Source organism: Rattus norvegicus, chromosome 1 (genome assembly GCF_021556685.1).
Source record: "Rattus norvegicus strain SHRSP/BbbUtx chromosome 1, alternate assembly SHRSP_T2T, whole genome shotgun sequence".
NCBI lineage: Eukaryota > Metazoa > Chordata > Mammalia > Rodentia > Muridae > Rattus > Rattus norvegicus.
The window spans coordinates 128,219,005-128,244,403 of record NC_141534.1 but is presented as its reverse complement, the minus strand read 5'-3'; the positions used below and the strand labels follow the sequence as shown (position 1 = coordinate 128,244,403).

The window sequence follows — 25,399 nt, the reverse complement described above, 5'->3', positions numbered from 1 at the left end:
TGATTGTTGTTTTCATTAATTAATGGATTTATTCATTCTATATCCTAGTTACAACCTTCCATTTTTCACCTTCTCTCAGTTCCAGCCTTGCAAATTGATCCCCCATTACATCTTCTCCTTCTAGAGGAGGGGAGGCCCCAGTAGGGTACCACATTACTCTGCTAATCAAGTCACATCAGGATTAAGGACCCTTTGTCTTACTGAAGCACAGCCAGGCAGTCCAGTTAGGAGACGAACCAATGGCAGGCAACAGAGTCAGTGACAGCCTATGCTCCAGTTGTTGGGAAACCCACACGAGGACCAACATGGATATTTGCTATAAATATGTAAGGGACATACATCAATCCACTTTATGTTGTTGGTTCAGTCTCTGTGAGCCCCCATTGCCCCAGGTTAGTTGACATTGTAGATCTTCTTGTGGTGTCCTTGACCCATCTGCCCCATTTAATTCTATCCTGCACTCTTTCACGAGAGTCTCTGAGCTCTGCCTCATATTTGGTTGTGGGTTTCTTCATTTGTTCTATCCAATGATGTATGAAGTATCTTAGATGACAGTTTTTCTAGTTTCCTTTTGGCAATAATAGCAAAGTATCAATAATGTCTATGTTTTGTTCTTTCCCATGGGATGGGTCTCAAGTTGGGACCGTCATTCTTTGGCCATTCCCTCTATCTTTATTAATATTTACATTTCAATGTGTAACAGTAGCAAATTATAGTTATGAGGTAGCAATGAAAATTTATGCGTGATGATTATCACAAAATTGTATTAAAGGTCACAGCATAAGAAAGGAGAGGACCACTGATATAGCATGTCCTGTTTGTTTAACTGGTATTTTATCATAATCATAATTCTTTTTACATGTGCATCATTTAACATAATTTCGCTGAGACAGCCAAGTCATAAACGGTGGTACTGGAATCTTGGTCAGGATAGAGAAGTCAGAGTAGCTGCCACTTATACACATTGGGGTTCTTGTTCCATGGCTGCTGTGTTATCTACTTGGCCTTTTTGCTAGAATACTCAAACTGGGACATTACCTTGTGCTAAGGTCCCAACCACAACCTCAGGTACAGAGGTGAGAAGCACTGATAGACAAAGGAAAAGTTGGATAACTTCTAGCCATTCTAACCTCTTCCCTTACTATTATTCAGGACAGAAGCTAATGACTTCTGTCAGTTATATTCTACTGATAACATCAGGAGATTAAGAAAAGAAACAATGAAACTTATTTATTTGTCTCTTTACACTTTGACTCAGAGGACTCTCACTTACCAGGCCTGGGGCTGTGTTTTTTTAACTCTTTGTGAACCTGAGAGAAAAGAATAGAGAAAAAGAAAGTCTGACTTATATTCAGACAGATAGATAGATAGACAGCCGACCAACACAAACACACACACACACACACACACATGCACACACACACACACACACACACACACACACACACACACACACACACACTGGATGTAGCAAAAAGGGATATGTCACCACTTCATTATTGTTCTTAGTTTTTACCCTTTTTTAAAAACTTACCTCTAAACCCCTTTTTTTTCCCCATCTTTATTAAATTGGGTATTTCTTATTTACATTTCTTTTTTTTTAATTAACTTGAGTATTTCTTATATACATTTCAAGTGTTATTCCCTTTCCAGGTTTCCGGGCAAACATCCCCCTCCCCCCTCCGTTTCCTTATGGGTGTTCCCCTCCCAACCCTACCCCCATTGCCGCCCTCCCCCCATAGTCTAGTTCACTGGGGGTTCAGTCTTAGCAGGACCCAGGGCTTCCCCTTCCACTGGTGCTCTTACTAGGATATTCATTGCTACCTATGGGGTCAGAGTCCAGGGTCAGTCCATGTATAGTCTTTAGGTAGTGGCTTAGTCCCTGGAAGCTCTGGTTGCTTGACATTGTTGTACTTTTGGGGTCTCGAGCCCCTTCAAGCTCTTCCAGTTCTTTCTCTGATTCCTTCAACGGGGGCCTATTCTCAGTTCAGTGGTTTGCTGCTGGCATTCGACTCTGTATTTGCTGTATTCTGGCTGTGTCTCTCAGGAGCGATCTGCATCCGGTTCCTGTAGGCCTGCACTTCTTTGCTTCGTCCATCTTCTCTAATTGGGTGGCTGTATATGTATGGGTCATATGTGGGGCAGGCTCTGAATGGGTGTTCCTTCAGTCTCTGTTTTAATATTTGCCTCTCCCTTCCCTGCCAAGGGTATTCTTTTTCCTCATTTAAAGAAGGAGTGAAGCATTCACATTTTGATCATCCGTCTTGAGTTTCCTTTGTTCTAGGGATCTAGGGTAATTCAAGCATTTGGGCTAGTAGCCACTTATCAATGAGTGCATACAATGTATGTCTTTCTGTGAATGGGTTAGCTCACTCAGGATGATATTTTCCAGTTCCAACCATTTGCCTACGAATTTCATAAACTCGTTGTTTTTGTTAGCTGAGTAATATTCCATTGTGTAGATGTACCACATTTTCTGAATCCATTCCTCTGTTGAAGGACATCTGGGTTCTTTCCAGTTTCTGGCTATTATAAATAAGGCTGCGATGAACATAGTGGAGCACGTGTCTCTTTTGTATGTTGAGGAATCTTTTGGGTATATGCCCAAGAGAGGTATAGCTGGATCCTCAGGCAGTTCAATGTCCAATTTTCTGAGGAACCTCCAGACTGATTTCCAGAATGGTTGTACCAGTCTGCAATCCCACCAACAATGGAGGAGTGTTCCTCTTTCTCCACATCCTCGCCAGCATCTGCTGTCACCTGAGTTTTTGATCTTAGCCATTCTCACTGGTGTGAGGTGAAATCTCAGGGTTGTTTTGATTTGCATTTCCCTTATGACTAAAGATGTTGAACATTTCTTTAGGTGTTTCTCAGCCATTCGGCATTCCTCAGCTGTGAATTCTTTGTTTAGCTCTGAACCCCATTTTTTAATAGGGTTATTTGTTTCCCTGCGGTCTAACTTCTTGAGTTCTTTGTATATTTTGGATATAAGCCTCTATCTGTTGTAGGATTGGTAAAGATCTTTTCCCAATCTGTTGGTTGCCGTTTTGTCCTAACCACAGTGTCCTTTGCCTTACAGAAGCTTTGCAGTTTTATGAGATCCCATTTGTCGATTCTTGATCTTAGAGCGTAAGCCATTGGTGTTTTGTTCAGGAAATTTTTTCCAGTGCCCATGTGTTCCAGATGCTTCCCTAGTTTTTCTTCTATTAGTTTGAGTGTGTCTGGTTTGATGTGGAGGTCCTTGATCCACTTGGACTTAAGCTTTGTACAGGGTGATAAGGATGGATCGATCTGCATTCTTCTACATGTTGCCCTCCAGTTGAACCAGCACCATTTGCCGAAAATGCTATCTTTTTTCCATTGGATGGTTTTGGCTCCTGTGTCAAAAATCAAGTGACCATAGGTGTGTGCGTTCATTTCTGGGTCTTCAATTCTATTCCATTGGTCTAACTGTCTGTCTCTGTACCAATACCATGCAGTTTTTATCACTATTGCTCTGTAATAATGCTTGAGTTCAGGGATAGTGATTGCCCCTGAGGTCCTTTTATTGTTGAGGATAGCTTTAGCTATCCTGGGTTTTTTGTTATTCCAGATGAATTTGCAAATTGTTCTGTCTAAATCTTTGAAGAATTGGATTGGTATTTTGATGGGGATTGCATTGAATCTGTAGATTGCTTTTGGTAAAATGGCCATTTTTACTATATTAATCCTGCCAATCCATGAGCATGGGAGATCTTTCCATCTTCTGAGGTCTTCTTCAATTTCCTTCTTCAGTGTCTTGAAGTTCTTATTGTACAGATCTTTTACTTGCTTTGTTAAAGTCACACCGAGGTACTTTATATTATTTGGGTCTATTATGAAGGGTGTCGTTTCCCTAATTTCTTTCTCGGCTTGTTTCTCTTTTGTATAGAGGAAGGCAACTGATTTATTTGAGTTAATTTTATACCCAGCCACTTTGCTGAAGTTGTTTATCAGCTTTAGTAGTTCTCTGGTGGAACTTTTGGGATCACTTAAATATACTATCATGTCATCTGCAAATAGTGATATTTTGACCTCTTCTTTTCCGATCTGTATCCCCTTGATCTCCTTTTGTTGTCTGATTGCTCTGGCTAGAACTTCAAGAACTATATTGAATAAGTAGGGAGAGAGTGGGCAGCCTTGTCTAGTCCCGGATTTTAGTGGGATTGCTTCAAGTTTCTCTCCATTTAGGTTAATGTTAGCAACTGGTTTGCTGTATATGGCTTTTACTATGTTTAGGTATGGGCCTTGAATTCCTATTCTTTCCAGGACTTTTATCATGAAGGGGTGTTGAATTTTGTCAAATGCTTTCTCAGCATCTAATGAAATGATCATGTGGTTCTGTTCTTTCAGTTTGTTTATATAATGGATCACGTTGATGGTTTTCCGTATATTAAACCATCCCTGCATGCCTGGGATGAAGCCTACTTGATCATGGTGGATGATTGTTTTGATGTGCTCTTGAATTCGGTTTGCCAGAATTTTATTGAGTATTTTTGCGTCGATATTCATAAGGGAAATTGGTCTGAAGTTCTCTTTCTTTGTTGTGTCTTTGTGTGGTTTAGGTATAAGAGTAATTGTGGCTTCGTAGAAGGAATTCAGTAGTGCTCCATCTGTTTCAATTTTGTGGAATAGTTTGGATAATATTGGTATGAGGTCTTCTATGAAGGTTTGATAGAATTCTGCACTAAACCTGTCTGGACCTGGGCTCTTTTTGGTTGGGAGACCTTTAATGACTGCTTCTATTTCCTTAGGAGTTATGGGGTTGTTTACCTGGTTTATCTGTTCCTGATTTAACTTCGATACCTGGTATCTGTCTAGGAAATTGTCCATTTCCTGAAGATTTTCAAGTTTTGTTGAATATAGGTTTTTATAGTAAGATCTGATGATTTTTTGAATTTCCTCTGAATCTGTAGTTATGTCTCCCTTTTCTTTTTTTTTTATTTATTTATTTATTTATTTATTTATTTATTTATTTATTTATTGGTTCTTTTTTTCGGAGCTGGGGACCGAACCCAGGGCCTTGCGCTTCCTAGGTAAGTGCTCTACCACTGAGCTAAATCCCCAACCCCATAAATACATTTTTTTTTGTTCGTTTTTTTTTTTTTCGGAGCTGGGGACCGAACCCAGGGCCTTGCGCTTCCTAGGTAAGTGCTCTACCACTGAGCTAAATCCCCAGCCCCCCATAAATACATTTTTAAAGCAACAGTGTACTCACATAAAATAAATAAATACATTTTAAAAAAAAAGAAAAAATAAGTACATTGAAAATATAAAATGCCCCAAACTAGATGTTACAACTTTTTTTTTTTTTTTTTTTTTTTTTTTGGCAGATCAGTTTTTTACCATTTTTGCCTCTTTTTTTTTTTTTTTTTTTTTTTTTTTTTTTTTTTTATTAACTTGAGTATTTCTTATATACATTTCGAGTGTTATTCCCTTTCCCGGTTTCCGGGCAAACATCCCCCTCCCCCCTCCCCTTCCTTATGGGTGTTCCCCTCCCAACCCTCCCCCCATTGCCGCCCTCCCCCCATAGACTAGTTCACTGGGGGTTCAGTCTTAGCAGGACCCAGGGCTTCCCCTTCCACTGGTGCTCTTACTAGGATATTCATTGCTACCTATGGGGTCAGAGTCCAGGGTCAGTCCATGTATAGTCTTTAGGTAGTGGCTTAGTCCCTGGAAGCTCTGGTTGCTTGGCATTGTTGTACTTTTGGGGTCTCGAGCCCCTTCAAGCTCTTCCAGTTCTTTCTCTGATTCCTTCAATAGGGGACCTATTCTCAGTCTGGCATTCGCCTCTATATTTGCTGTATTCTGGCTGTGTCTCTCAGGAGCGATCTACATCCGGCTCCTGTCGGTCTGCACTTCTTTGCTTCATCCATCTTGTCTAATTGGGTGGCTGTATATGTATGGGCCACATGTGGGGCAGGCTCTGAATGGGTGTTCCTTCAGTCTCTGTTTTAATCCTTGCCTCTCCCTTCCCTGCCAAGGGTATTCTTTTTCCTCATTTAAAGAAGGAGTGAAGCATTCACATTTTGATCATCCGTCTTGAGTTTCGTTTGTTCTAGGGATCTAGGGTAATTCAAGCATTTGGGCTAATAGCCACTTATCAATGAGTGCATACCATGTATGTCTTTCTGTGATTGGGTTAGCTCACTCAGGATGATATTTTCCAGTTGCAACCATTTGCCTACGAATTTCATAAACTCGTTGTTTTTGATAGCTGAGTAATATTCCATTGTGTAGATGTACCACATTTTCTGTATCCATTCCTCTGTTGAAGGGCATCTGGGTTCTTTCCAGCTTCTGGCTATTATGAATAAGGCTGCGATGAACATAGTGGAGCACGTGTCTCTTTTATATGTTGAGGCATCTTTTGGGTATATGCCCAAGAGAGGTATAGCTGGATCATCAGGCAGTTCAATGTCCAATTTTCTGAGGAACCTCCAGACTGATTTCCAGAATGGTTTTACCAGTCTGCAATCCCACCAACAATGGAGGAGTGTTCCTCTTTCTCCACATCCTCGCCAGCATCTGCTGTCACCTGAGTTTTTGATCTTAGCCAATCGCACTGGTGTGAGGTGAAATCTCAGGGTTGTTTTGATTTGCATTTCCCTTATGACTAAAGATGTTGAACATTTCTTTAGGTGTTTCTCAGCCATTCGGCATTCCTCAGCTGTGAATTCTTTGTTTAGCTCTGAACCCCATTTTTTAATAGGGTTATTTGTTTCCCTGCGGTCTAACTTCTTGAGTTCTTTGTATATTTTGGAAATAAGGCCTCTATCTGTTGTAGGATTGGTAAAGATCTTTTCCCAATCTGTTGGTTGCCGTTTTGTCCTAACCACAGTGTCCTTTGCCTTACAGAAGCTTTGCAGTTTTATGAGATCCCATTTGTCGATTCTTGATCTTAGAGCATAAGCCATTGGTGTTTTGTTCAGGAAATGTTTTCCAGTGCCCATGTGTTCCAGATGCTTCCCTAGTTTTTCTTCTATTAGTTTGAGTGTGTCTGGTTTGATGTGGAGGTCCTTGATCCACTTGGACTTAAGCTTTGTACAGGGTGATAAGGATGGATCGATCTGCATTCTTCTACATGTTGCCCTCCAGTTGAACCAGCACCATTTGCTGAAAATGCTATCTTTTTTCCATTGGATGGTTTTGGCTCCTTTGTCAAAAATCAAGTGACCATAGGTGTGTGGGTTCATTTCTGGGTCTTCAATTCTATTCCATTGGTCTATCTGTCTGTCTCTGTACCAATACCATGCAGTTTTTATCACTATTGCTCTGTAATACTGCTTGAGTTCAGGGATAGTGATTCCCCCTGAAGTCCTTTTATTGTTGAGGATAGCTTTAGCTATCCTGGGTTTTTTGTTATTCCAGATGAATTTGCAAATTGTTCTGTCTAACTCTTTGAAGAACTGGATTGGTATTTTGATGGGGATTGCATTGAATCTGTAGATTGCTTTTGGTAAAATGGCCATTTTTACCATATTAATCCTGCCAATCCATGAGCATGGGAGATCTTTCCATCTTCTGAGGTCTTCTTCAATTTCTTTCCTCAGTGTCTTGAAGTTCTTATTGTACAGATCTTTTACTTGCTTGGTTAAAGTCACACCGAGGTACTTTATATTATTTGGGTCTATTATGAAGGGTGTCGTTTCCCTAATTTCTTTCTCGGCTTGTTTCTCTTTTGTATAGAGGAAGGCAACTGATTTATTTGAGTTAATTTTATACCCAGCCACTTTGCTGAAGTTGTTTATCAGCTTTAGTAGTTCTCTGGTGGAACTTTTGGGATCACTTAAATATACTATCATGTCATCTGCAAATAGTGATATTTTGACCTCTTCTTTTCCGATCTGTATCCCTTTGATCTCCTTTTGTTGTCTGATTGCTCTGGCTAGAACTTCAATAACTATATTGAATAAGTAGGGAGAGAGTGGGCAGCCTTGTCTAGTCCCTGATTTTAGTGGGATTGCTTCAAGTTTCTCTCCATTTAGTTTAATGTTAGCAACTGGTTTGCTGTATATGGCTTTTACTATGTTTAGGTATGGGCCTTGAATTCCTATTCTTTCCAGGACTTTTATCATGAAGGGGTGTTGAATTTTGTCAAATGCTTTCTCAGCATCTAATGAAATGATCATGTGGTTCTGTTCTTTCAGTTTGTTTATATAATGGATCACGTTGATGGTTTTCCGTATATTAAACCATCCCTGCATGCCTGGGATGAAGCCTACTTGATCATGGTGGATGATTGTTTTGATGTGCTCTTGAATTCGGTTTGCCAGAATTTTATTGAGTATTTTTGCGTCGATATTCATAAGGGAAATTGGTCTGAAGTTCTCTTTCTTTGTTGTGTCTTTGTGTGGTTTAGGTATAAGAGTAATTGTGGCTTCGTAGAAGGAATTCGGTAGGGCTCCATCTGTTTCAATTTTGTGGAATAGTTTGGATAATATTGGTATGAGGTCTTCTATGAAGGTTTGATAGAATTCTGCACTAAACCCGTCTGGACCTGGGCTCTTTTTGGTTGGGAGACCTTTAATGACTGCTTCTATTTCCTTAGGAGTTATGGGGTTGTTTAACTGGTTTATCTGTTCCTGATTTAACTTCGATACCTGGTATCTGTCTAGGAAATTGTCCATTTCCTGAAGATTTCCAAATTTTGTTGAATATAGGTTTTTATAGTAAGATCTGATGATTTTTTGAATTTCCTCCGAATCTGTAGTTATGTCTCCCTTTTCATTTCTGATTTTGTTAATTTGGACACACTCTCTGTGTCCTCTCGTTAGTCTGGCTAAGGGTTTATCTATCTTGTTGATTTTCTCAAAGAACCAACTTTTGGTTCTGTTGATTCTTTCTATGGTCCTTTTTGTTTCTACTTGGTTGATTTCAGCTCTGAGTTTGATTATTTCCTGCCTTCTACTCCTCCTGGGTGTATTTGCTTCTTTTTGTTCTAGAGCTTTTAGGTGTGCTGTCAAGCTGCTGACATATGCTCTTTCCTGTTTCTTTCTGCAGGCACTCAGCGCTATGAGTTTTCCTCTTAGCACAGCTTTCATTGTGTCCCATAAGTTTGGGTATGTTGTACCTTCATTTTCATTAAATTCTAAAAAGTTTTTAATTTCTTTCTTTATTTCTTCCTTGACCAGGTTATCATTGAGTAGAGCATTGTTCAATTTCCACGTATATGTGGGCATTCTTCCCTTATTGTTATTGAAGACCAGTTATAGGCCGTGGTGGTCCGATAGCACGCATGGGATTATTTCTATCTTTCTGTACCTGTTGAGGCCCGTTTTTTGACCAATTATATGGTCAATTTTGGAGAAAGTGCCATGAGGAGCTGAGAAGAAGGTATATCCTTTTGCTTTAGGATAGAATGTTCTATAAATATCCGTTAAGTCCATTTGGCTCATGACTTCTCTTAGTCTGTCGACATCACTGTTTAATTTCTGTTTCCATGATCTGTCCATTGATGAGAGTGGGGTGTTGAAATCTCCCACTATTATTGTGTGAGGTGCAATGTGTGTTTTGAGCTTTAGTAAGGTTTCTTTTACGTATGTAGGTGCCCTTGTATTTGGGGCATAGATATTTAGGATTGAGAGTTCATCTTGGTGGATTTTTCCTTTGATGAATATGAAGTGTCCTCCCTTATCTTTTTTGATGACTTTTAGTTGGAAATTGATTTTATTTGATATTAGAATGGCTACTCCAGCTTGCTTCTTCTGACCATTTGCTTGGAAAGTTGTTTTCCAGTCTTTCACTCTTAGGTAGTGTCTGTCTTTGTCTCTGAGGTGTGTTTCCTGTAGGCAGCAGAATGCATGGTCCTCGTTGCGTATCCAGTTTGTTAATCTATGTCTTTTTATTGGGGAGTTGAGGCCATTGATATTGAGAGATATTAAGGAATAGTGATTATTGCTTCCTGTTATATTCATATTTGGATGTAAGGTTATGTTTGTGTGCTTTCATTCTCTTTGTTTTGTTGCCAAGACGATTAGTTTCTTGCTTCTTCTAGGGTATAGCTTGCCTCCTTATGTTGGGCTTTACCATTTATTATCCTTTGTAGTGCTGGATTTGTAGAAAGATATTGTGTAAATTTGGTTTTGTCATGGAATATCTTGGTTTCTCCATCAATGTTAATTGAGAGTTTTGCTGGATACAGTAACCTGGGCTGGCATTTGTGTTCTCTTAGGGTCTGTATGACATCAGTCCAGGATCTTCTGGCCTTCATAGTTTCTGGCGAGAAGTCTGGTGTGATTCTGATAGGTCTGCCTTTATATGTTACTTGACCTTTTTCCCTTACTGCTTTTAATATTCTTTCTTTATTTTGTGTGTTTGGTGTTTTGACAGTTATGTGACGGGAGGTGCTTCTTTTCTGGTCCAATCTATTTGGAGTTCTGTAGGCTTCTTGTATGTCTATGGGTATCTCTTTTTTTTAGGTTAGGGAAGTTTTCTTCTATGATTTTGTTGAAGATATTTACTGGTCCTTTGAGCTGGGAGTCTTCACTCTCTTCTATACCTATTATCCTTAGGTTTGATCTTCTCATTGAGTCCTGGATTTCCTGTATGTTTTGGACCAGTAGCTTTTTCCGCTTTACATTATCTTTGACAGTTGAGTCAATGATCTCTATGGAATCTTCTGCTCCTGAGATTCTCTCTTCCATCTCTTGTATTCTGTTGGTGAAGCTTGTATCTACAGCTCCTTGTCTCTTCTTTTGGTTTTCTATATCCAGGGCTGTTTCCCTGTGTTCTTTCTTGATTGCTTCTATTTCCCTCCTCAATTCCTTCAACTTTTTGATTGTGTTTTCCTGGAATTCTTTCAGGGATTTTTGTGTCTCCTCTCTATGGGCTTCTGCTTTTTTATTTATGTTTTCCTGGAATTCTTTCAGGCATTTTTGCGATTCCTCTCTGTAGGCTTCTACTTGTTCTCTAAGGGAGTTCTTCACGTCTTTCTTGAAGTCCTCCAGCATCATGATCAAAAATGATTTTGAAACTAGATCTTGCTTTTCTGGTGTGTTTGGATATTCCATGTTTGTTTTGATGGGAGAATTGGGCTCTGATGGTGCCATGTAGTCTTGGTTTTTGTTGCTTGGGTTCCTGCGCTTGCCTCTCGCCATCAGATTATCTCTAGTGTTACTTTGTTCTGCTATTTCTGACAGTGGCTAGACTGTCCTATAAGCCTGTGTGTCAGGAGTGCTGTAGACCTGTTTTCCTCTCTTTCAGTCAGTTATGAGGACAGAGTGTTCTGCTTTCTGGCGTGTAGTTTTTCCTCTATACAGGTCTTCAGCTGTTCCTGTGGGCCTGTGTCTTGTGTTCACCAGGCAGCTTTCTTGCAGCAGAAAATTTGGTCTTACCTGTGGTCCTGAGGCTCAAGTTCGCTCGTGGGGTGCTGCCCAGGGGCTCTCTGCAGCGGCAGCAACCAGGAAGACCTGTGCCGCCCCTTCCGGGAGCTTCAGTGCACCAGGGTTCCAGATGGTCTTTGGCTTTTTCCTCTGGCGTCCGAGATGTGTGTGCAGGGAGCAGTCTCTTCTGGTTTCCCAGGCTTGTCTGCCTCTCTGAAGGTTTAGCTCTCCCTCCCACGGGATTTGGGTGCAGAGAACTGTTTATCCGGTCTGTTTCTTTCAGGTTCGGTGGTGTCTCAGGCAGGGGTCCTGCCGCTCCTGGGCCCTCCACCACGGGAGCCCAGAGGCCTTATACAGTTTCCTCTTGGGCCAGGGATGTGGGCAAGGGTGAGCAGTGTTGGTGGTCTCTTCCGCTCTGCAGCCTCAGGAGTGCCCACCTGACCAGGCGGTTGGGTCTCTCTCTCACCGGGTCTCTCTAAACACTTTTAAATCCCCTAAGTTCATAGTATGTTTACAATAATAATTCATGCCATAGGTTGATCACTTTTAAGGACTTAGAGCAGAATTTTTTACATGTCTTTCCATTAAGACTAGTACCTGACTAAGCATTCACTATATATTTTCTGGATCAAAACTTCATTGTAAGTTTAAAGCAATAGTTTTTATATTGCAAGGTAGAATATTTCTGACAATATACAAATCAGCTGCTTTATATCTTATTATTTTGACGTTCTATATACATAAACTACTTCATCATTCATTTTTCTGTCCTTGCATCTACAATGAATTGTAGATTTCCTATTTATTTTCTGTAGTTATGAAGGTATTGCCCTCATTTCTATCCTAGAATGAATGTTTTCTTTAATTGCCATTCATTCTGAGCCTGTTTTCTTATTGCCATTGAACTGTGACAAATAAAGGTTTATGGAGCTCACTTTGCAGGCTTTATTCTAAATGGGGGATGAAAATTGTTTGAGTCAATTTAGAAGTTTTATAATATTATTATGAGGACTTATGAAATCATCGATTCATCCTATCAGCATTACTATATTAAAGTCTATCTCCATATTGATGCTGTAGGAAATCTGCCTAACAGAATAGAGAGATGCTCAGGAAATCAATAAGCTATTTATTAATGAGAGGAACATATATTAGGAGGGAGAAACAATCCTGGGATAAAGTATTTTGTGTTCATGCCTCTTAGAGCACACCCATCTCAGCCATGTAAAAGGGTGAACCATTTTGAGAAAACTCACTTGTTTGCTATGTCCTTTCCTAGACTGTTGCATAAAACCTTAGTTATACCTTACTTCCCAGGGGCTATGGGAGCTATTAATGAGAGGAATAAAAGAAATTCCTTAAAATCAAAATCTGGTCTGGTTACATGAGGGAGTTATGTGGAGGCAAATACTCAGACCATTTTCCATTCCACCTTATGAAGTTATCCTATCAGTTTAGATATTAAAAATGAAGATTGAATTCAGGCCAGCAGTAATGATTTACCAATGCAAATTGAATCTAGATTGGGACCAAGAGGATTAAAAAAGTGTAAAAAGGGTTTTTGTTTGTTTGTTGTTTGTATTTGGTAGATTAGCATACAGACAGGCGAAGGTGTTTAGTTTTGAATCCACAGTAGGGGAAGAATGAAGGTAAAAGCAGAGGTCCTATCTTGCCACTCAGAGCATCCTTTTAGTATCAAATAACCGAAATGAGCCTAGAATAAAAGAAGGGCATCCCCAAATACAGTGACTTCCAGTAGTTGGAGGATGAGACTTGTGGAGACGCTGTATGAATGGTTTGGTTGTATGGAAGAAGGAATCTCACTTGGAGGTGAGCTGAGTCTCCGTGCTCACTCCAAAGGGAGGAGAATGCTGAAGGATATTGAAAGAATGACTTCCTGAGAGGCACATAGCACTGTTAAATCCTATCTGGGCCATAGGTCTATCAAGTAAATGAGAACCAGGCAGTGGATGTTTCTGGCCATCAGTGTATAACAACGGATATCCCTGAGTTTCAGTACTAGTTGTATATTTTTGAAGCATCTTAGAGGGCCAGAAGACAGAAAAGATACCAGTCTGACTTCAACTGAAGAAGCTATTTATTTCAAGTAGAAAGAGTAGGTGATTTTTTTTTTAAAAGGCTTGCCTTCCTTGTTTATGGTTTGTTCACTTTTGTTAAATTTTTTTTTACAATGGCCATCCTGGATGTTAGATATCCTCTACGCAACTTCATGTACCTGATTAAAAATAATTGTGAAAGCAACCAGAGCTTCCAGGTACTAAGCCACTACCTAAAGACTATACATGGACTGACCCTGGACTCTGACCTCATAGGTAGCAATGAACATCTTAGTAAGAGCACCAGTGGAAGGGGAAGACTGAACCCCCAGTGAACTAGACTGTTGGGGGGAGGGCGGCAATGGGGGGGGTTGGGAGGGGAATACCCATAAGGAAGGGGAGGGGGTGGGGGAGGGGGATTTTTGCCTGGAAACCGGGAAAGGGAATAACACTCAAAATGTATATAAGAAATACTCAAGTTAATAAAAAAAATAATAATTGTGAAGGACTTGGGTATGGCCTTGTTTATCCAACACTCACTCTTGAAGCCACCTCCTGAGGAGCAAACTTCCCACCATGTTTATTACAGTTGGAATCACCATTTTGTCTTGACCTCTACTAAAAATGTGGAAAGTAGGACTGTGCTCTTGTGGCACCATGTATTTTTTATGGCTCTGTGGAGGTTTTGGATGCAAAGTCCAGAGAGGAGAATTATGTGTGGGAACAGAATCTCAAGGGTTAGGTTGCAGAAAATAAAAATAAAAAAGAAAATTTCACTCTAGACAAACCTTGTAAAGTTTCACATGGATAGTCATTCACAACTATATCACTTCTTACCCCATGTATGGGTCTTGGATTCATGTATTATGAATATAACTAATTATATACATCTGAGGGTAGGTTGTTTATAGGAAGGGGAAGTATTTCCAATTTATTGTTTGCTTTACCTTTTCTGTCATGAAGGCAAACTCTGAAGTCATATGAAATTTTCCAATTGCTGAAAACAAAATGATACTGAATTTGCCTTGATTCAAGGGTGAGGGCAAGGTTTGAAATTAGAGTAGACACTACTTGATTGTGTTAGTATGAAAAGAGCTGTCTCTGTTTAGGAAACCTCCCTTAATTTATGGCAGCCCTGACTCCCTGTCCAGAAATCACATGACTGAATTCTGACATTATTCTTCCTTACTAATTTGAAGATAAAAGGCATAAATATGTTTCTTCAAATGGCGTTACCAATGTCATGGCACATAGGTGGAAAACTGACTTCACCTGTGGTGGGATCCATGTGACTTGTGCTGTATTGACATTCATGGAGAGTCATGTTGCAGCCTGGCCAGAATACAATATGCACATATTGCACTCTCAGTGGCAGCAGCTCTGACCTCAAGAGGATTTTTCCACACATACACAGCTTTGTTATTTCAAACTCCCTCATTCCTTTTTTCTCTAAAATGTTTTTGCAAGACACTTTGCTAGGCCACAAGCCCTACATGTCTCCAAGATGATTGAAAATAAGAGAAATATCAAGATATTATATGTAGCACCAGATGATGTGGCTCAATGCAGACAGCTTCTCCGACTATATAAGCATTGAGTTCTCTTTGTATCACAGTCAGATTATTGGGAAAATAAGTTTACATAGTCTAAAGGATATATAAAGGTAACTGCAGATACAGAACTCTATCTCTACAATTGCTAAAATTTGTAAGTTCATGATAATTTTTAGCATCCAAGAGCCAGGGGCTAGGCCATCTGCTTCCAGTAACACAGGGAAGCAAACACATATAGCATACTCATTTAGGACGTTGTAAATATTATAACACCATTGGGTATTAGTCCCCAATTTTTTGGCTAGCACCTGTAATCTTGTATTTATTTACTTAAAGAAGATAGATTGTCCTTTCTACTTATTCTGCTTCCTTTGGGTTTTGCCACAATATTTACTAGAGACACCAAACTGTTTATTCACTTTATAATTGCTCTGTCAAAACGAAGCTGACTGGTCCATAACTTCCAAGTTTTATTGGTTGCTTATAGATTATGAAATAATTACAAAAAGTAGCCGTCAGATAGAACATTTACTCTAGAGCAGTGTTTGAACTATGGATCTTATGTAGGAATGACAAGGTTAGGAATTCTTTAAGGTTACAGGTAATAATGTATCACATAGATAAGAGACCACAATCTGAAAAAGCCAACGTTCTTCACAGTACATGAGGAGAAAGAATAAGCCATAAGTACGAATACCCAAGTCAATAAAATTTACTTAAAATTCTCCAAAGTTTTGACCAACCATGTATAGAAAATCTATCAACAAATTTAATGTGCTATGGAATGGAAGTCATTATGAAAGGCTCTCGTACTGTATTGTTTACAAAGACATTTTATATAGCTGATCCACAGGCCTTACATTCATAAAAAAGTTTTCTGGCATTTAGAATCAAGTAGCCTATAGTAGAAAAAGGAAACAGTTCCAGAGCATCCCTCAGAATAATAAGTTTGAGTACTTTACCAAAGATTAGTATAGATTAGTGACACAAGAATTCGCATCATTATTCTCCCCACCCTCTGTATAAAATTTATATTCTATGTAAATGACATAGTAGTAATCATTGAGTGTTTTGCAGATGTAGAGACTCATTTAAGGGAAAATTGAGTATACCTGAATAGGCAAGAATAGATAATATTTCACAAAAGGTGCAAGGACCCTTTTTATAGAGGTCCTCAAAGTTCTATGATTGATGAAAATGCAAGTGTTACCCCTGAAGGTTGGGAAAGCTTGCTGTAAATTTCAATTCTGTAAATCTTAAAATAGTACAAAGGGATAAAATGAAATGGTCATTGAAGCCTTAGTATTGTTAATTGGGTATTCATGATGTGACATTCATTTGTCCTGCCATTAGTTATTGTTGAAGAGTACTTAGAGGCCTCTAAAACAAGGACTAAAAAAGACTATATAAATATTTCTGCAACAGGTGTTATTTGCATTCCAGGATAGAAAGATAAGGTTCTATTGATAAGGATGCTTATTGCTTTTCCTGTGGGTGTTAGGTATAATGAAATTGAATATACATAGGACTATTTGCTTCCTTGGTCTCTGCTAGTTCAGGTATACTTGTATCTGGAATACAGTGCTTCCATAGAGTCAGTAACCACCTATGGGTCTGTTAATCCTACCTGTGAATCCACACAGATCAATGAAGCTTGAAGTTAAAGTGTGATGTTGACATCCTATTTATGAGCAAATTCTCCAAAGTGTTTTGTTATCTCCACATAGTCTAGTTGTGATTATCTATGTTATTATTGATTCTGATCTAGTGCAAGAAGAATCTTTGATGATAAGTGTTGAAAAGTGCACTGATCTTTGATGTTTATTACACTGCTGAATTCCTTTAGCAAAGTAGTAGTAATATGTTTTCCTTTACACCTATGAGCCATGTAGACTCAGGCTCTTTTGTATTATCTTTTTCATATATGAGCTACATTTTATAGAGTAGGCATTGAATCCTATGAAAAAAAGTGATTGTTAAATTAGGAAACATATGTGATGCTTTTACTCCATTTATTTTATTAGCAGATTCCTATTGTAGATTTCAGAGTTTGTATCTTGGGGGTACTGAGGAGTTCTTTACACTTTCAGTAATATGTAGAATACATTCCAACTCCAGGATTTCTAGTTATTAGGACAGAACCATCTAGTTGGGCACCATCTGATTTTTTCATGTTTGATGTCATAAACAAACAGTATTTCCAGTAATAGGGTATAACCATCAGGTTGTAGAAATTAGACAACCTCTGGGGAGGTAGAATATGATTATTAGGCCAACTATGACCACATTGTTGAATGACACCATGTATTTGTACATGTACCACATGTATATATGAATGTCCCATGTGATTATTAGTTTTATGTTACACACAGAGAGATCCACACGACACATACACACCACACACACACACACACACACACACACACACACACACACACGCACACATTATGCGAAATTTCATGGAACAGTGCAAACGTTGTCCACTACCAATATATATAGTGATTATGTGTTCTGGAAAGGAATGTAGAGGTGCCAATTATAAAAACCATGTGGTTACTAATTTTATGTTACATACATGATCATGATCACATTATATATTGTTAGTTGGCAATATTTTACTTGTTTCACATAATTTCTTTCATTGACCATGGGATACGTCCATTTTCCCTATAGGAAAACCAGAAGTCTCAACTATCCCGGACTCCTGAGATCTCTTAGACATTGAGCCCAACCAGCATCATAGAAGAATTGGTGGGAGGACACTGACACATATACAACAGAGGACTTCCTGGGCTGGTCTCAGTGAGAGAATCCTTGCCTAACCCTCTAGAGACTTGAGGACCCAGGGAGTGGGGAGGCCTGGTGGGTGAGCATGGGAAAATCCTCTTGGAGGCAGGATGGGAGGAGGAATTGTAGGAGGAACTGCTGGAGGTCAGCCTGGGAAGTGGGTAATGACTGAAATGTAAAAAATGTAAAAGCAGAAGATTTTTAAAAAATCTATGTAATGTTTTTGCTTGAATATAGGTCAATGTCTTTGAATAACTGTCCATTGCATTTGGTGGCCAGATGATGGTGTGAGATCCCCTGAAACTGGAATTAGTGATATTTGTGAGTTGCCTTGTGGGTTCAGGAGAGTTAACCTGGTTTCCCTGGAAGATCAGACAGTCCTTTTTATTACTGAGCCATACCTCCATTCCCTCTTCTTAATTCTGTTTTTAATTCTTCTCCCACGTATTACATCTCCAAAACAGAGCTTTTCATCTCTCCTCTCCTCAGGGTCAGTCTTCCCCACCTGTATCTCCCCCCAAGACCGTTCCTGTATTATTGTCATGTGTCTCTAATGTAGTATCTTGTTTGTGGAGTTTTGTTATTTGGTTACACTGTCAGTGCTAAAAAGATTTGTTGTAAGATTTAAATTTGTGTTTTGTTTTTTAAACAATTTTAAAGGAAATTTATTGTGTTTGCAAAATATTGTCAATATTAAAATATGAACATTCTCTATGTTTATTTTGTGGTTCAGTGGTAGCTATCAACATGGCAGAATCTGAAATCAACTTGGAGGCAAGTCCTTCGGACATCTGTGAGGGGTCATCTTGTTGTTTGAAGAACTATCTTAATTGTAGCTAAGAACATCCCCTGGGTGGAAAATCCTGTATTGTATAAAATGATGAAGGCAGGGTGAGTTCTTGCATGAAGTTGAATGAATTAGTATTTATTACTCTCTGCTTTTTATATTGAGAATATATTTTATCACCACTTCCCCTCTCCTAATACATTACCTTCCCCGTATCTCAACCCGTTCAACTCTATACATTCTTTTTCTCTTTAAAAAAATGTGGACAAGCTCCCTGCTTTTAAGTTATGAATGTGACGTGATCAGTTATGTTACACATACTGCCACTGTGATGGAACTGAAACTGCAAGTCAAAATAAATTTTCTGCATTCTTTTCTAGAGAAATGGCTTCAATTCAACATGAAGTTAATCCCCCAGACCATCTTAAGAGTCCAAAGGTGACCTGACTATCTGAGCCTTCAGGAAGACATGCTTCATGGATCTTAATTTGGATTTCTGAACAGAGAAACAGGTCATTGGTAGATAAGTTAAACTTTCAAAATCAGGTATTTCTATTTAGTGTACTCAGCCTCGTGAGTTTGTGTGGAAATATGGGGAGCATCAGAAGAGTTGGGAGGCAGATGGAGGGTAGACATGATGTAAATAAAGTACCCTGCACGAAATTCTAAAAGAATCCTGGAATGCATCATAAAGTTTCAGAATACTGTTTACACAGACTTCAGTGTACATTGCCCTGAAACTTAATATTTTGAACTTATTTTGCACAATTCCTGTTTTAAAAGGTACTCCACAAATTTAAATCCCTACTTAGTTGTATGCGACTTAGAGTTCTGCAGTCTGTCTCCACACTCTTAAATCTGTGCACTGCTAGGACTAATAGCATTGATATATATTTATTTTCTGTTTGTTTCCTGTGAAAACTACATTGTAGACATGTCTTTTCAGTGATTCATTTATGCAGGAAATATACTCTTCTTTTAATGTTACAGTGAAAACAGTTACTATATTTATGGCATGGTAATATTTTCTTATCATCTATGTGATTTCTAATGTGCTATTTCATTCATTGTGATGTCACTTTACTCAGGCTGTACTCAGGTTTTTCTGTTATTATTCATGTTGTTTTTGTTTTCTTTGTCATTTTGTGGTCGATGCTACTTTAGGTATCATCAATTACTGGTACTTGTAATACACAGCATTGCCATGAAGAAAACGGAATTAGCACAGGAAGTGTATAATGAGGCAAAGAAACTGAGTATAACCCACCCCGTTAGTGGTGGGTGTAGGCTCATTATCCCTATGCTAGAGATTTTCTACCCATGCTTTTTCCAATAGGTAAACATTGCTACACCAAAATTAAACTCTGCATTTGGTTAATTGCACCCTTTAGAGTCTATAAGTCATATTTCAAAAAATTTTAACATTATTTGCAATATATTTTTCTAATATTTATGGTTTTTCTATAATTATGAAGATTATTGCTTTAATTGAAAACATTTTTTATAAAATATATTCCAATCACAGTTTCTCCTCCCCCACATGACCTACCTTAATGCCCCCGTTTCTCTCCCTCTCTGTTGAAAACACACAGTGACATTAACACTAACAATGACATTCATTAAAACACAGAGCAACACACACATTCACACACACACACACACACACAGAGAAAGAGACAAAGAGAGACAGAGAGAGACAGAGACAGTCAGAATCAGAGACACAGAGAGACACAGAGACAGAGAGACAGTCAGAGACAGAGAGACTGAGAGACAGAGAGAATGAGAGACAGAGAGAATAAGATACATAAAACAGAAGTGGTGAATACCTTTAATCACAGCCCTCTGGAGGCAGAGGCAGGCAGATAACATGAGTTCAAGGCCAGACTGCAGAGTGATTTTCTCAGGACAGCAAGAGTACAATGAGAAAACCAGGTCAAAAAACTCTCAAGAGTCTTCAATAACAATAAGGGAAGAATGCCCACATATACATGGAAATTGAACAATGCTCTACTCAATGATAACCTGGTCAAGGAAGAAATAAAGAAAGAAATTAAAAACTTTTTAGAATTTAATGAAAATGAAGGTACAACATACCCAAACTTATGGGACACAATGAAAGCTGTGCTAAGAGGAAAACTCATAGCGCTGAGTGCCTGCAGAAAGAAACAGGAAAGAGCATATGTCAGCAGTTTGACAGCACACCTAAAAGCTCTAGAACAAAAAGAAGCAAATACACCCAGGAGGAGTAGAAGGCAGGAAATAATCAAACTCAGAGCTGAAATCAACCAAGTAGAAACAAAAAGGACCATAGAAAGAATCAACAGAACCAAAAGTTGGTTCTTTGAGAAAATCAACAAGATAGATAAACCCTTAGCCAGACTAACGAGAGGACACAGAGAGTGCGTCCAAAGTAACAAAATCAGAAATGAAAAGGGAGACATAACTACAGATTCAGAGGAAATTCAAAAAATCATAAGATCTTACTATAAAAACCTGTATTCAACAAAACTTGAAAATGTTCAGGAAATGGACAATTTCCTAGACAGATACCAGGTATCGAAGTTAAATCAGGAACAGATAAACCAGTTAAACAACCCCATAACTCCTAAGGAAATAGAAGCAGTCATTAAAGTTCTCCCAACCAAAAAGAGCCCAGGTCCAGATGGGTTTAGTGCAGAATACTATCAAACCTTCATAGAAGACCTCATACCAATATTATCCAAACTATTCCACAAAATTGAAACAGATGGAGCCCTACCGAATTCCTTCTACGAAGCCACAATTACTCTTATACCTAAACCACACAAAGACCCAACAAAGAAAGAGAACTTCAGACCAATTTCCCTTTTGAATATCGACACAAAAATACTCAATAAAATTCTGTCAAACCGAATTCAAGAGCAAATCAAAACAATCATCCACCATGATCAAGTAGGCTTCATCCCAGGCATGCAGGGATGGTTTAATATATGGAAAACCATCAACGTGATCCATCATATAAACAAACTGAAAGAACAGAACCACATGATCATTTCATTAGATGCGGAGAAAGCATTTGACAAAATTCAACACCCCTTCATGATAAAATTCCTGGAAAGAATAGGAATTCAAGGCCCATACCTAAACATAGTAAAAGCCATATACAGCAAACCAGTTGCTAACATTGAATTAAATGGAGAGAAACTTGAAGCAATCCCACTAAAATCAGGGACTAGACAAGGCTGCCCACTCTCTCCCTACTTATTCAATATAGTTCTTGAAGTTCTAGCCAGAGCAATCAGACAAAAAATGGAGATCAAGGGGATACAGATCGGAAAAGAAGAGGTCAAAATATCACTATTTGCAGACGACATGATAGTATATTTAAGTGATCCCAAAAGTTCCACCAGAGAAATACTAAAGCTGATAGACAACTTCAGCAAAGTGGCTGGGTATAAAATTAACTCAAATAAATCAGTTGCCTTCCTCTATACAAAAGAGAAACAAGCCGAGAAATAAATTAGGGAAAAAAAAAACTCTCAAGAGGAAAAAAAATCATAAAACATAAAATTAGAAGCAAAAAGACCAGTAACATAAGAAAATGGTAAAATGAAGCAATATGAGACAAAAGTCTGTAAGATACCATTGAGCTCACTTTGTGTTGTGCAGATAATCGGGACATGAGGCCAACCTTCAAATGTAATCAATATATCCATTCATATATTTTTCCTTTATACGTGGTTGTCAGTTGGAGGTAGCCTTTTAGTTAGTGATGGGCGCCCGTTCATGTGTTCACTTCCCCCTCTCAGTGCTAAGATCTTATCTAGCTTGAATCGCAGCAGCTGGCCACACTGCCACAATTCCACTGACTTCATATGTGTATCACCACTCCTGTGTCTGAAAGATAGTGTTCCCATGGGAGTTATCCATCACCTTTGGCTCTTATACTCTTTTTTACTCCTATTCCATCTAGCATCAAACCCTGAATAGAGACCTGAAAGACATATCATTTATGAATGAGTGTTTCAAGCCTCTCATTCTTTGTATACTGTCTACTATCAGCCTTTATTTTCAGTGCCTATACATACACATATATATACACATACACATACACATATACATATATAGACAATGTGTATACATACATAAATGAAATGTATATATATATATATGTACATTACATTACATATAATGTATATGTATAATAGCTTATATTATATTGTAATATATAATTCATAACATTATATATTATGTTTATAAAATTTTATATTTATACTTTATATTATATATAATATAATAAGCGTGTTTATGTATGTATGTGTTTGTCCTAGAGAAATAAACTTTTTATGAGATATTTGGGAAAGATTTCCCAAACTATTTCTATGTTTATAGGTAGGATTATCATTGCTTTATTTTTAAAATTCATTACTATCAGGGTGACTTAATATCTGTATAGTATACTGATAGTCATGCTTATGGAATTTTATTTGTATAACTATTATTTGAGTATTTTTTAAAAAATGAAAGCATTTAGGGAATCTCAATAATTTTCTCTGTTTTCTTAGAGAGGATCCTATAATTCTTATCCAGTATTGTAGTAAGTTTGTTCTTTACATTAACTCTTTATACATTTAAATCTATATATTTGTCTCATGTTTTCCTCTTCGTGGTATATAATCATTTTTAATTTGGGCAGATCTGTGTTGTATTATTACACACACACACGTATAGTTTTATATAATTGTTTTTCATATCGTATATTTAGAGTATATTATTCCTCTCTTCCAACTACTCCCAACTCCTTCCTGCTTTCCTCTTCACCAAATTTCATGTTCTTTCTCTCTGTCTTAATGCACCAAAATCAAACAAAAATAAAATCAAACAAAACAATGATAAAACCTATCAATAATACAAACCAATACCAAAATTAAATCAAACTAAAATCAAAGCCAAGAAGAAACAAAAAGCCCCCTTCCTGAACCTGAAAGAGTATGTGTTACCATTTTGTGTTTCCTAATTACTTTCTGACATATAGTTCGCCCTTGAATTTTGTTGATATAATCAATGACACACGTTGGAGAAAAAAAAAAAAAACTGGCTTTCTTTTTTCCAGTAGGTATCAATTGCACATAGCTTCTAATTAGAGGTAGGACTCCATTTCTGTTTCTCCTGTTTACCTCTGAGTCTTTTGTTCAGTTTGAACTCAGAAATCTTGTGTATGCTTGAATAATCGCTGTGAGTGGAAATGTTTCTAGGTCCTGTTGTACATGGAAGAGTCTTGTTCTTGAGAGTCATCTATCATCTCTTGCTCCTAAAGTCTTTCTAATTCCCCTCCCCATAGATTTGTGATGCTTCAGGGGAAAGGTTCGATGAAGAAATCTTACTCAGGACAAGTGCTCCAAAGTCTCTCACTGTCTACAATATCCAGTTGCAGTTCTCCAAGCTAGTTCCCATCTACTAGAGGAAGAAGCTCCTCTGATGTGAGTTAAGTAATGCACTGGTCTATGGATATAACTATGTAATTTTGAGTCACTTCATTGTAATGTGACATTTGCAGAATTATACTGGTTTTCTACTAGACCCATTTTTGGGTTCTTGAGCACATTAACAGTGTCTTGTATGAGTCTTGATTTTAATGTATTGGGCCATAAATCCAATAAAAATAGGCGATTACCTCAGTAAAATTTGTGCCACAATTATAGCAGTATATTCTGTAGGCATGTCAGTATTGAGGGTTACAGGGTTTGTAGCTGAGTGATAATGATTATTTTTCCCCCAGGAGCATGCAGAGTACCTTCCAACTCCATGAATATTACATGTGAAGCTTCAAGTTTGGTATCTGCACAATTTCTCCATGGTTGATGACAGAAGTAAGTGATACCATTCTATAGCACTAGGGCTTTATCTTAAGGTTGTAGAGAGGAACTAATCGCCTTGTCAATATCTTGTTTGGAATCGTCTATGGGACGCAATTGACTAAAACTCAACCAAACAGTCCATTCCTAACACTGGACAGATTATTTTTTGGCATAGTAAATCCAGTTAAGTTAATGAATCCTCTAGTCTGTGATGCCTATGTTTAAATTCCTTTCATATGTATGAAATGTCTACAAGTTTTTTGAAATATTCATACATAAGTATTGTATTTAGATAATGTCCATTCTCCCTTTTACACAACTGCCTCCTCACATGTATGTTTAATTATCTGTCAAATCATGAATTTTTCTATTAATTATTATTGTTGAGCACTATTATTATTTATTTCTAAATAATGATTCCTCTCCTATCATTTCCACCCATACAAATTCCTTCTGATGATACTGCTCTCCTTCTCAGAACAAGAGATGCCCCTCCTGGGTACTTCCTGACCCTGGAACATCCAGCCGCAGCTGGACTAAGCATGTTCCCTCCCACTGATGCCCAATTAGGGAGTCCAGTAAGGGGAAGGGCATAAAATTGCAGGTAACAGAGCAGAGACAGCCCTTGCTCTTATTGATAGGGGATCCCTCTAAAGACAAAGGCACACATATGGTACAAAGGTGTTGGAATTCTAGTTGCAGCCCCTACATACTCATTGGTTGTTTGTTCAGTCTTGGTGTGCCCCAGGGTCGAGGTTAGTTGACTATGTAGGTCATCTTGTGTTGTCCTTAACCCCTGTGAGAGGCATAATTATTTAATAGCTTAAACTATCCACTTGGAATATTGTCTCAGGTGGCAGTGAGCACAGTGAGGATATACACTCTAGAGGCAGCTTCATTGAGACAACTTGTATTAATGGGTAGTTTAAAGTCTATTTAAATATTTTTAAGGTGTTTAGGCTCTATAGGGTAAAGGTACATCATTGGAAGGGGCCAGGTGCTGGGTATGCCTCATTATAAACAGTAATTCTAAATA

General features: G+C 38.2%; 1 protein-coding gene across 1 annotated transcript in view; it reads left to right on the top strand.

Annotated features, from left to right (window-relative positions):
• Positions 1 to 25,399, top strand: part of LOC102546835 (uncharacterized) — a 479,532-nt gene that overhangs the window by 19,235 nt on the left and 434,898 nt on the right. Inside the window, exons 17-23 of the mRNA XM_087601102.1 lie at positions 17,626 to 18,060; positions 18,473 to 18,630; positions 18,907 to 20,476; positions 22,052 to 23,102; positions 23,619 to 23,651; positions 23,847 to 23,985; positions 24,285 to 24,375. The gene's annotated coding sequence lies outside the window, so the exon portion shown is untranslated. The remainder of the gene's footprint in view (positions 1 to 17,625; positions 18,061 to 18,472; positions 18,631 to 18,906; positions 20,477 to 22,051; positions 23,103 to 23,618; positions 23,652 to 23,846; positions 23,986 to 24,284; positions 24,376 to 25,399) is intronic.